This window comes from Bos javanicus, chromosome 16 (genome assembly GCF_032452875.1).
Source record: "Bos javanicus breed banteng chromosome 16, ARS-OSU_banteng_1.0, whole genome shotgun sequence".
In the NCBI taxonomy this organism is placed as follows: Eukaryota; Metazoa; Chordata; class Mammalia; order Artiodactyla; family Bovidae; genus Bos; species Bos javanicus.
The window spans coordinates 1,758,213-1,772,172 of NC_083883.1; positions in this window are offsets into that span (position 1 = coordinate 1,758,213).

Below are 13,960 nucleotides of genomic sequence, written 5' to 3' on the forward strand. Positions count from 1 at the left end.
GTGGCCTCATAGAATGAGTTTGGAAGTGTTTCTTCCTCTGCAATTTTTTAAAGACTTTTAAAACAGGCATTAACTTCTCTCCAAATTTTTGGTAGAATTCTCATGTGAACCCATCTGATCCTGGGCTTTTGTTTTTTGATCACAGCTTCAATTTCAGTGCTTATAATTGGGTTGTTCATAATTTCTATTTCTTCCTGGTTCAGTCTTGGAAGATTGAACTTTTCTAACAATCTGTCCATTTCTTCCAATTATCCATTTTATGGTAATATAGTTGTTCATAATAATCTCTTATAATCTTTTGTATTTCTGCATTGTCTGTTGTAACCTCTCCTTTTTCAATTATAATTTTGTTGATTTGATTCTCGTTCTTTTTTTCTTGATGAGTCTGGCTAAAGGTTTGTCAATTTTGTTTATCTCTCAAAGAACCAGATTTTAGTTTTATTAATCTTTACTATTATATCTTTCATTTCTTTTTCACTTATTTCTGTTCTGATCTTTATGATTTGTTTCCTTTTGCTAATTTTGTTTTTTGTTGTTGTTCTTCTTTTTCCAGTTGTTTTAGGTGTAAAGTTAGGTTGTCTATTTGATGTTTTTCTTGTTTCTTGAGGTAGGAGTGTATTGCTATAAACTTCCCTCTTAGAACTGCTTTTGCTGTACCCCACAGGTTTTGAGTTGTATTTTCATTGTCATTTGTTTCTAGGAATTACTTGATTCCCCTTTTGATTTCTTCAGTAAGCTGTTCATTATCTAGAAGTGTATTGTTTAATCTCCATGTGTTGGTGTTTTTTACAGTTTTTTTTCCTTGTAATTGATATCTAGTCTCATAGTGTTGAAGTTGGAAAAGATGCTTGATATAATTTCAATTATCTTAAATTTACTGATATTTGATTTGTTACCCAAGAGGTGGTCTATCCTGGAGAATGTTCCATGTGCACTTGAGAAGAAGATGGATTCTTCTGCATTTGGATGGAATGTCCTGAAGATATCAATGAGATCCATCTCATCTAATGTATCATTTAAGACTTGTGTTTCCTTACTAATTTTCTGGGTTGATGATCTGTCCACTGGTGTTAGTGTGGTATTAGAGTCTCCTACTATTACTGTGTTACTGTCAATTTCTCCTTTTATGTCTGTTAGTGTTTGTCTTATGTATTGAGGTGCTCCTATGTTGGGTGCATAGTTATTTACAATTGTTATTTCTTCCTTTTGGATTGATCCCTTGGTTGTTATGTAGTGTCCTTCCTTATCTCTTGTAATCTTCTTTATTTTAAGGTCTATTTTGTCTGATATGAGGATTGCTACTCCAGCTTTCTTTTGCTTCCCATTTGCATGGAATATATTTTTCCATCCTCTCACTTTCAGTCTATCTGTGTCTTGAGGTCTGAAGTGGGTTTCTTGTAGACAGCATATATATGGGTCTTGTTTTTGTATCCAGTCAGCCAGTCTGTGTCTTTTGGTTGGAGCATTTAACCATTTACATTTAAAGTAATTATTGATATATATGTTCCTATTGCCATTTTTAAAAAATTGTTTGGGGTTTGATTTTGCAGATCTTTTTCTTCTCTTGTATTTCCTGACTATGTAAGTCCCTTTAACAATTGTTGTAAAGCTGGTTTGGTGGTACTGAATTCTCTTAACTTTTGCTTGTCTGAAAAGCTTTTGATTTCTTCATCAATTTTGAATGAGATCCTTACCAGTTTCAGTAATCCATGTTGTAGATTTTTCCCCTTTCAGTACTTTAAATACATCCTGCCATTCCCTTCTGGCATGCAGAGTTTCTGCTGAAAGATTATCTGTTAAATATATGCGGTTTTCCTTATATGCTACTTGTTGCTTTTCCCTTGCTGCTTTTACTATTCTTTGTGTTTAATCTTATTAGTTTGATTAGCATGTGTCTTGACGTGTTTCTACTTGGGTTTATCCTGTATGGGACTTTTTGTGCCTCTTGGACTTGATTGGCTATTTCTTTTTCCATGTTGGGGAAATTTTCAATTATAATCTCTTCAGAAATTTTTGCATACCCTTTCTTTCTCTCTTCTTCTGGGATCCCTATAATTTGAATGTTGGTGCGTTTAATATTGTCCCAGAGGTCTCTGAGACTATCCTCAGTTCCTTTCATTCTTTTTACTTTATTCTGCTTCTCAGCAGTTATTTCCACCATTTTATCTTTCAGCTCACTGATCCGTTCTTCTTCTTTAGATAATCTGCTATTGATTCCTTTTAGAGTATTTTTAATTTCAGTAATTGCGTTGTTTGTCTGTGTATGTTTCTTCTTTAATTCTTCTAGGTCTTTGTTAATTGATACTTGCGTTTTCTCCATTCTGTTTTCAAGGTTTTTGATCATCTTTACTATCATTAATCTGAATTCTTTTTCAAGTAGTTTGCACATTTCCTCTTCATTTATCTGGGCTTCTGTGCTTCTAGTTTGTTCCTTCATTTGTGCTGTATTTCTCTGCCTTTTCATTAAAAAAAAAAAAAAAAACTTATTGTGTTTGAGGTCTCCTTTTCCCAGGCTTCAAGGTTGAATTCTTTCTTCCTTTTGGTTTCTGCCCTCCTAAAGTTGGTCCAGTGGTTTGTGTAAGCTTCGTATAGGGAGAGGTTTGTGCTGAGTTTTGTTTTGTTTTGTTTTTTTTCCTCTGATGGGCAGGGCTGAGTGAGGTGATAATCCTGTCTGCTGATGACTGGGTTTGTATTTTTGTTGTGTTTGTTGTTTGGATGAGGCATCCTGCACACAGTGCTACTTTTGGTTGGGTGATGCCAGGCCTTGTATTCAAGTGGTTTCCTTTGTGGGAGTTCTCATTATTTGATACTCCCGCCGGTTAGTTCTCTGGTAGTCTAGGGTCTTGGAGTCAGTGCTCCCACTCCAAAGGTTCAGGGCTTGGTCTCTGGTCAGGAATGAAGATTCCACAAGTGGTTTGTTATGACATTAAGTGAGATTAAAGCAAATACCCAAAAATGAGAAACCAAAGGTGAACCCCAGACAAATGGCAGTTATAGAATCAGGCAAGTAATACTTACCATAATGGAATATACATATATACACCCATAAACAAAATCAAAACAGTCCAACAAAAATAAAGTACAACAGATTGACCCAGCAAACAAAGGAAACCAAAAATGATATCTACCAGTTAAGAACAAAACTAACTAAAGCACAAACTGGAAGACAAAACTAAAGCAAGGTGCCAAGTGGGGAATAAAGCAATTAAAAATAAACTAACTAACTAACAAATATGTTGAGAGGAAAGCAAAGAAAGTAAAGAAAGAATAGATATGCAAAGTTAAATAGAGGTAGATAAAGAAGATTTATATACATTAAAGATTAACTGCAAGGGGAAGAGAACAGTAGGAAAAGCAAACAAAGGAATAAATGTAGAAAAAATAATAGGTTTAAAATTTTTTTTAATTAAAATATAGAAAGAGAAAAAAAAAGTAGGAAAAAAAATAAATAAAAGGAAAAATCCATAGAACTGCAAAAGGCCAACATAGAGGCAGAAGTTTATAACAACAAGAAAAAGTGTAATTGAAAAAAAAACCTCAAAACCTTAATGAGATTCCATAGTGCTAATAAAATCAACAACTACAACAGAGGAAAAAAAAGAAAAAGAAAAAAAATCCTAAAGAAACTGCAGAACAAGTCAATAGTAAATATTTTTCTTGAGTCACTGCTGTCAGGGTCCTTTCCCTCCCTGGAAGTCACAGTCCACCTCGCTCCCTTAGGGTGCCTTCCAACACTGTCTTGGTCTCTGGACCTGCTGTGGGGACAGCTCAGATTCTAATCTGGTGCTACTCCTATGTTCTTGCCTCCAATGTCCACAGGTATCAGAGCTAGTGCGTTTTCTTTTGTGAGCACTCTCAATATTCTTTTATATATTCCATAGACACAGAGTCTGCCTAGTTGATCTGCTACTTGTACAGCTGGTGGGAAGGTTTTGGGTCTTCTTCCTTAGTCACACCACCCCTGGGTTTCAATCATGGTTTTATTTCCACCTCTGCATGTGGGTCATCCACTGGGGTTTAGCACCTGAGGCTGTCCTAGATGGCTTGGGTTTGCCCCTGTGAAGGCCAGGTGTGGACGTGGTACAGCTGCTTGGGTCACAAGGGTTCTGGCAACACCAGGTACTCAGGGAAGTTGGCAGCTAGGACAGCAGGAAATATAGTGCTCTAGGAGGGTATGGCAACCAGTAGTGGCCAATACGCTCCAGTATTCTTGCCTGGAGAAGCCCACTGACACAGAAGCCTGGCAGGCCACAGTCCAGAGGGTCTAAAGAGCTGGACACGACCGACATGACCCAGTGTGCATAGACAGAAGACTTTTTTTGTTTGTGGCAGCTCTGCCCCTGTGAGCATGTAGATGGTGCAGCTGCTTGGGTCACGGGGACCCTGGCAGCACCAAGTATGTAGGGGCACGGACTGCCTCCGCCACAGGAGTTATGGCCCTATTGGAGTCTTTTTTCGAGCCTTTGGTAGCTGGCAATCAAAAGGCCTCTTTGGCCAGTCTTTCTCCATAGCTCCGCCTATTCAGGCACTTAGAGGGCTCCCTCGCCTGGGGTCCTTCTCTGTTGTTCAGCACATCAGGCACATACAAGGGCCGCCCTGGCTGGGGTCCTACTCTGTAGTTTGGCGCATCAGTCACTTAAAGGAGCACCCTGGGTAGGGTCCTGCTCTGTAGTTCAGTGTGTCAGACGTTTGATGGGCCAGCCAGCCTCTCTAGTGCTCAGCTGCCAATCCTGGCATCTGGGGGGAGAGAGGCTATGGTGATGGTTCCACCCTCTACGTGTGACTTAGCAGTATTGCCTTGCTTCCATGGCTTCCCAGCTTTCCTCCACAGGCATTTCCCACCACAGTCTCCTCCCTCACATCCCCTTCATCCATCTCTCCACAGCCAACAGCAGCCCTCGCCATGGGACTGCTCAACAATCCCTAAACTTCAGCTCCCAGCCGCTGTGCCTTCCAGAGGACCCGCGTCCCTGTCCAGGGTTTCTATGGCCGTGGCAAGGACTGTCTGATTCTCATTCCATTTAGGCTGCCACAGGTCAGCTGTTTCACTCCCAGCCTTAAATCTTTCTACTCTGACTCTGACAATTGCCCCGCTGTGGGGATGGGACCCCTGCTTCAGTTCCCCCACCCGCCAAGGGCAGGTCCAGTCCTACTAACACTCCTGTTTCTCCCCCTGGTTCCTTCATCCTCCCGAGTTTTTCGTGGGTCTATATATTCCTTTCCAGTGGTCATGTACTCCTGTCTGCTCTCAGCTGTTGTTCTGAAAGTACTTCTGTGTCTGAAAGTGTATTCCTGATGTATCCATGGAGAAAGATGGACTCCATGTCCACCTACTCTTCTGCCATCTTGTTCTCCTCATCTGGAATACATTCTTAAATAAATGTGGTTGTTATACATCATTTTAATGCACATTTCTCACTTTATGCTTTTTTGCTAATGACATTATTTGCTGTTTATTTTATATTTATTTTAGACTAGGGAAATGAAGTTAGACAAAAAGCAAATACGAGCAATTTTTTTGAGCTCAAAATGGGTCATAAAGCAGTGGAGACAACTTGCAACATCAACAATGCATTTGGCCCAGGAACTGCTAATAAACATACAGTGTGTGGTTCAAGAAGTTTTGCAAAGGAGACAAGAACCTTGAAAATGAGGAGCATAGTGGCGGGCCATCAGCAGTTGACAGCAAACAGTTCCCAGAATCATCAGAACTGATCCTTTCGTAACTACATGAGAAGTTGCCAAGGAACTCAGTGTTGACCATTCTATTGTCATTCGGCATTTGAAGCAAATTGGAAAGGTGAAAAAGCTTGATAAGTGGGTGCCTCATGCTGCTGCTGCTAAGTCACTTCAGTCGTTTCCGACTCTGTGCGACCCCATAGACAGCAGCCCACCAGGCTCCCCCGTCCCTGGGCTTCTCCAGGCAAGAACACTGGAGTGGGTTGCCCTTTCCTTCTCCAATGCATGAAAGTGAAAAGTGAAAGTTAAGTCGCTCAGTCATGTCTGACTCTTAGCGACCCCATGGACTGCATCCTACCAGGCTCCTCCATCCATGGGATTTTCCAGTCAAGAGTACTGGAATGGGGTGCCACAAATCAAAAAAATCTTTTTTTTTTTGAAGTGTCATCTGTTATTCTATGAAACAACAACAACACATTTCTTGATCAGATTGTGATGTGCAACAAAAAGTGGATTTTATATGACAACCAGCACCAACTGACTCAGTTGCTGGACCAAGAAGAGGCTCCAAAGCATTTCCTAAAGCCAAACTTGCACCAGAAAAAGGTCGTGGTCACTGGTGGTCTGCCGCCAGTCTGAGCCACTAGCGCTGCCTGAATTCCATCAAAACCATTACATCTGAGAAGTATGCTAAGCAAATCAATGAGATGCACCAAAACCTGCAATGCCTGCAGCTAGCATTGGTCAACAGAAGGGCCCAATTTTTCTCCAGAACATCCAACCACATGTTGCACAACCAATGCTTCAGAAGTTGAACGAATTGGGCTACAGAGTTTGCCTTGTCTCCACATTCATCTGACCTCTTGCCAATTGACTACCACTTCTTCAAGCATCTTGAAAACTTTTTGCAAAGAAAATGCTTCTACAACCAGCAGGATGCAGAAAATGCTTTCCAAAAGATCATGAAATCCTAAAGCACGGATTTTTATGCTACAGGAATAAACAAACTTATTTCTCATTAGCAAAAATGTGTTGATTATAATGGTCCCTATTTTGATTAATAAAGATGTATTTGAGCCTAGTTATAATGATTTAAAATTCACAGTCCAAAACTGCGATTATGTTTGCACCAACCTAACAGCACTTAGGGAGGCTCCAGATTGGTTCAGTGGTGACCGGGACTAGGCAGATGGATAGGAGGATTTTTCCTTTCTTTCTGTGGTAAAACTTCTGCAACAAAATTCACCATTTATCTAGTTTCATTTTATAAAGTGAGACCATACAGTGAATCTATCGAAATACTGAGAAAGCAAATAATTGGAGGTCCTGCTTTTGGGAGCACACACTGCTTCAAAAGGCAGCATATGTCCCCCAGAACATAGGGGCCCTAGGTGCCTAAGAAGAAACATACTAGTTAGATGCAATTTGAATTCAGCTTCGCCATGTACTAGCTCTGAGACTATAAGTAAGTTATTTCTCAATGCCTGTTTTCTCATCTTTACAATGAGGATAAAAAATTGTTCCATCAGTATGGTTGAGGGCATTAATATAGGTAAAGCATTTAGAAGAATGTCTGGCTCTTTGTAAGCACACAATAAATGTTATTAAATATTATTGTCATTACCATTACCAGATCAGGAGGCATTCATACAGGCTACACAATGGGAACTGAGTGAAACCGGGAATTTGATGAAGGTGTTATTTGCTTCCACCCGTTCTCCCATTTGTAATGAGCTATGGTTGGAAGTGTGGTTTTTGCTATTGCTAAAATAGTAGTTTTGTTTGGGTAGCCCCCCTGTCTCACCTGCACCCCCTTCCACCTTCACCAGGACGAGTACACAGCTCCAGGTCTGGAGCTCTGATACCCTCCGGTCCAGACCCTTACTTCGCGGCAGTTTGGGCATTATTGTTAGCAGTAATTTATTGACGGGATGACAAATTCAAATGGCTAGGGGACCTGAGATATAATTCTGCTTCTTGAGGCTCTTCTCACTCTCATTAGCCCTGCCGAGACCACAAAGGCACGAGAAATGAGGGGGTCCTTTTCACCGTGGGGCACAGTGTAATGTACCTCAGCCTGTCCTCACTTCTCGGTGTGGTCAGCCTCAAACGTCGGGGGTGGGCTGCTTTCTGCACCTTCCAGCGACACAGTTTTCCACTCTCAACACGCCGGGGACAACGGTGACGCCTGTCACCCAGGGACAGCCGCGGACTACCGCGAGGGCTGCGCGGACTCACACATCCCCAGCGATGGCGAGCTGCGGCCGGGTACGGGCGTGAGGGCGCGGGCGTAAGGGCGGGCCGGGCGCGGGCGTGAGGGCCGGCAGGTGTCTGCCTACCTCCCTCCCGGATGTGGGGCGAGGGAGGAGCCCGCGGCCACTCAGCACGTCACTCAGTCCCTACGAGAAGTTGGCTAAGACCTAGACAAGCTGCGAAACGCGCTCGCTACTCGGTTTTCCTAGTTTGGCAACAGGACAGGCGCCGCAGCTTCCGCCCACTCTGGGCAGCTCGGCAACAAGCTGCTGATTGGCTGGCCGGGGGGCAGAGCGAACCAATCAAAGCCCTCCCCGACGCCCGCGGTCTGGGAGAGGAGTTAACGGAGCGGGAGAGAGAGGGACGGGCCGGCGGGGGCCGGCGGGGGCCGCTGTGCCCGCCCCCTCCCTCCTGCTGCTGCTGCCGGAGCGTCTCAGGCTCTTCAGTCTGAAAGTCTCCCTCGTTTCTCAGACGTCCCCCACAGCCTGACGGACGGCAAGGCTGGTGCAGGCTTTTCTGAGTCATTCTGGAAGTTCTGGGTTTATGGAACTTCCTCGGCCGTCTTTCCAAAGCCCCTCCGGATCTGAGCATTTGTTTTCCCACGTTTGTCACTAGGGCCCTTCTGTCTTCTTGTCTGTGTGCACGCCCTTCTGTGTCTCACCCACCTTCTAAAACCAAATTAACCATCCGTTTTATTACACAGTACCTTATTGGCAGCAGCCTCCTAGACTTAGTAGAGTATGCATTTCTGAGGATATACATTGTGAACTCGGTAAGATAAAGCATTTCGAATAACCTTGTTCCCCACCTCGATGCACACAAACATACACACACGTACAGATTCAAAGAATTTAGTACAGTAGCAACAAGATTAAGACTCTAGAGACGGCGACAGCGTACGATTCCAGATCTGCCTTTTACTGGCTGTGTGACCTTGAGCAGATTCTTAACCTCTCTGAACCTCAGTTTCTACCAACGGAAAATGCTAATGGTGGTAGCACCTACTTCCTAGCATTATTATGACAAACGTCTGACATAATGCCTAATAAATTATATTATTTTAGGTATTAATAACGAAAGAAGGAGTGTTCCTTTCCCACGTTTACTGTCAGTCCTCCATTCTTGGTTTAGGTGCTAGAGGTAACACCTAGATTCTAGGAACATGTAAAATTTCTATCATTAAAGCAATTTAAGATCCAAGTTAACACTTAGCACGTTCTCATAGCCCCCAGCATTCACATGGATCCTGCTTTTAGCTCATGAATTTTATAAAGGGAGAGACCTATTGGCAAGATAGGATTATTTTTTTCCTCAAGAACTTTATTCAAATTCGTCCCTTTCAAAAATTTTAGAACAGCAGCATCTGAAGATTTACAATAATCCCATTTTATAGGATTTAACATTCTCCTTCTTTCATGGACTTCTGAAGTGCCCTTACCTGATCTCTCCATATACTTACATTAACACCAAGATTTGATTCTTTTTCCTAAATCTCTTCTACTGAAGTCCTTTCTTGTCTTCTCAGAAACTCACCTCTTCTGCAGTCTTTGCTTCTCCTCCAAATGCTACACACTGGTCCATAGATTTTCTTCAGTGAACACAAAGGCTGGCAATTCAGTGCTCACGGACCCCTGGTGGTCATTCTGCCATGTTCCATCACCTGCCGTGCCCTGTTGATGTCAGAAGTGACCTTTGTTGATGTGTTGTGTTGTTAAGAACAAAAGCAATCATGTCTGGGACATCTCAGTAATCCCAAGTGCTGGTGACAGGGAGGAGGCAAGGTACACAAGGATGCAACACAAAGCATTGGGGTGTAATTCAGTGGGAAGCCAGTAGACCTGGGTTTCAGTGTTGAGTCTGTGCCATTAGGGGCAAGTGAATAAGGTCTCAACTACCCTATCTGTAAAATGGGTGAATCAGACCTGTCTCCTTACTTTATAGATATTTTGGGAAAATAGAATATACTGTTGAAGGTACTTTATATTCTGGGGGAAAAAATGTGTGTGTGTGTGTGTGTGTGTGTGTAACAGGCTATTAAATCTATTTTATGCCGCTATTTCCATTTGGCCCCCCAAAATGTGTTCTAACAGTTGTTATTAAGCCTTATGAACCCAGCTTTGTGCTAACTGTTATGGGCTATATGACACAATCTCTACCTTTAAAGAATTTACAATCTAACCAGGTTGCTCAACTAACACATGAAATGATGTGGGTACTGACTGTGGGATCCCCACCTCTTCTATCTTACAATAAGGGATGATCTGGTGGTGTGACAATGGAGCCGATACGTGGGTGTGCCTTGCTCCAACTAGCACATCTGCTGGCCTCTTGCCTCTCCCTTTCCATCCTTGGTGGAGTATGGGGCCTTACAAACCAGCCTCTCTGCTGCCTTCACCAGTGTTCACCAGCCATGGCCTGATGCTTTGTGACCTGAGTATGGGGAGATGCCAGTGTATTCACAGGGGCCTCCTCTCCTGCTCACGTTTGATGCTGCCTTTCACTTATACTTCGTGTTCCTGATACTTTCCCACCTGTACCTGCCCACTGACACTGCTTACACTGTTCACAAAACTGATGTGGAATGCCATCACTGTCATTATAGCTACCACAGCTGCTCTGGAGTGGGCTTTGGGTGGGGCACTGGGGGTGTTCTTCCTCTGTGCCCAGCAAAAAAGGCCATTTCCTTTCCCTTTTTGCAAAAAGAATGGTGCTAGTATACACCTTCTTATCTCTATTTGCTCCCCAGGCCAGCGAGACTAGAAAAGATGCAAGTTGCTTACCTTTCCCCACAGCACAGAATCCTCTTTGGGTCTCCCTCAGCCTTCTTGGTGGAGGGACCTAATCTTCGATTGCGTGGAGGACCAGTTCTGTTGCTGCATGCTCAGCAGGCAGACTCCAGCTCCAGATTCTCAGTGCAGGACCAGCAGGGTTAGCACCTTTTCTTTTTGGGGACTGTCAACAAAGCCTCAGCATAGCCTCTAAGAAGGACTAGATCAGTGTAAGGAATAGATCATCTTTGACAATAAAAGATAAGCATGCAAATTAAAATAAATATCAGCACCAAGTCTCATCCATCAGACTGTCCAAATTACTAAAGTCTGAAGCTACTGGCATCATGGGGATGTGGAAAAATGGGGACTCAGGTACAACTGGTATGAGTACACATGGTGGCTCAGATGGTAAAAATCTGCCCATAATACGGGAGACCCAGCTCGATCTCTAGGTCTGTCAGGAAGATTCCTTGGAGCAGGGACTGGCTAACCAGTCCAGTATTCCTGCCTGAAGAATTCCATGGATGGCGGAGCCTGATGGGCTACAGTCCTTAGGGTTGTAAAGAGTAGGACAAGACTGAGCAACTAACACTTTGGAGAGTGGTTTGACAGCATCAAGTACAGGAAAATTTGTTCGTACTTCGCAACTTAGCAGTTCCCCCCTGGGCATATATATATGCCTGTGGTTGTTAACAGGTAGTACTCCTCCCCCCGCCCCCCACCTCCAGGAACATTTGGCAGCTCTGGAAATATTTTTGATTTGGACTGGGGAGGAGACAGATGCTACTGGGATCTAGTGGATAGTGGCCAGGGATGCTACTAAACATTCTACAGGCAGTCCACCCTGTCTTCCCACCCCTTCTCAACGAAAAAGTATTCAGACTCAAATGACAGTAGTGTACTGTTAAGGAATCCTGATGTAAACTCTAGAGAGACTCTCAAATGCAGTGTCAAAGAGACAGGTAAAAGTAGGTTTACTGCATTATTTGTATCTAACATTACAGTATTGAATATAATCTAAATGTCCCTCAAAAGGAGAATAGAGAAATAAAGTATTTCCACAACATGGTTGGAATGAATGAACTGGAATTTATAAGAATCGGTATGGGTAAATCATGAACACAATGTTCACTGAAAGAAGCAGAGTAATAAGAAAGTGTTACCGTGTGAAGTTTAAAGACAGACAATTCTCTACTTCGCCTGTGGGTGTACTACAGGTTAGTTATTGTTGTCTCCACCAAATTCCACAGCAAGAACCTGGAGACCTTTACATTCATTCTTTCATGAATGTTAAAGGTGCATACTAAATGCACCAGCAATTAATATTATCTGTCTCAGGGTTTTGCATAAAGAAAAAATTTGTTGAATGTTTGAGCTGTGCTCATAGAAAGATAAGACAATGATCTGCCTTCTTTTCTTGCCTTCCCTCTATGATCTGCCTTTCTGCCTGTCTTTCTATGGCTCAATTTGGAGAGGGTCCTGGAACTTGGATGATAAAACACTGAATCTTCATTTTTCATGCAGCTAACTGAAATTTAGCATTCCAGTTATGAAGGTACCAAGTGATATCAATATTAGCAACCTGAAGCTTTGTAACCCACTGAAGTTGGGTCTATTTTCATATCACATCACAGTCACTGAAGATACTTAGAAATGCCACGTGCTCATCCGCACTTCGAAATGACTGGTTAGATTTGTTGCTGGATCTCGTCATTTATTATGTGAATATGCAATTTTGATAACTGTATTTCAATGTAATTGGTTTTCTTTGGAATCCAATGCATTTTATTTTATACCTTTAAAAACATTTTGAGAAAAGGTCCATAGGCTTTGGCAGACTGCCACAAAGGTCAGGACTCCCTGGTTACACCATACCTTCTGATGTTTTGATTATTTGTTATGTGTCCAATGTACTGATCTGAGCCAGATAGGAGAAAGTGGGAATAGACTGCTGCCTTTAAAGATTTCAGGAAAGGGTCTGATGGTGTGAAATGAGATGCTGCCCACTAGTTGCTGGAAGACAGAAATGTGAGATTGAGCTGGGGCTTTGGAATGTTAGTAAAGCTTCTTGGTACTTGTGTCTGAAATAGAATAAAGGCAGTAGATGGTTTTAGCCCTGCCTACAGCTCTAGTCTCGTTGTTCCTTGTCACTGTGCCCCCAGCCATGTCTGTTGCCTTTCGGTGTCTAGGGACCTCCCTGCATTAGGAAGTCTATGTATTCTGTTAGCTGTGCTGGACTCTCCGCTCATCTCTTCATCTCCCTTCGTATCTGAGTATCTTCTCCGGTCCTCCAGTCTAGGCCAGGCCTCTAGATACTCCTCATGTAAACCCGTCTTCATCTCCTTTACAGCCCTTTCTCGTTTGTAACTATGTGGTCTTCAGGTGATTCTTTAGTTCAGGGCTTGTCACCGCACTGGATTATAAATCCCCAATGGCAGGGAAGGCTTGCTTTTGTTGTCTACAGTATCTCCATTGCCTGACCAAGGGCTCATTGTAAGTATTTATTGATGAAGAGTGAATTTTAATTGGAAAATTTATTAAAGGATTGTGAATACTAGCAGAATGAATTTAGGTCCACAAAAAATAAAGTCAGATGGCCTCTGCCAACTTGTGACACCCCATCTACCACTAAGTCTCCTCCATACTCCAGTAGTTCTGCATATACCAGTAACTGTGAGGTCTTCAGGCTAGCACGGGAGAGACAGGATAGCAAGACTGGCAGGCTGGGGATGGCCTGGGCACAGATCCTGGCCTTGATGCTTCCTTCCTGGGTGACTTCAGCCTCTATGTGCCTGTCTTTCCACCTATAAAATATTGAAAGTAATAGCTCCTCTGGCATAGAGTGTTTAGGAACGCTAACGAGGCAACCTAAGTAAAACACCTAACCCATAATAAGTGGCAGCTTAAAGGAAGAGAGCTGACTGAGCCTGATGGATAACCCAGTCCTGCTGCCAACTTGAGAAGCCCTGGATTTAGAAATCAGGGAAGCCTTGCATCACGGCTGAGCCTGGCTCTGGATTCTTGCCCTGCAGTCTTGGTTGGGATATTCATGAGAGCTGCTAAAAAGCAAAACTGAGAGCCAAGGGATGCCTCCTTGCAGCGTGGCGGGACCCCTTTCTGTGTGACCATGTCTCCACCTCCTTCATGTGACATCTCCCCGAACTGGCGCACCAAGGCAGATGCACTGACCTTGCTGTGCTTGAAGAGAGGTGGATGGCTAAAGTTGTGACTGATCTTTTTTGCATTCTCAAATCCCT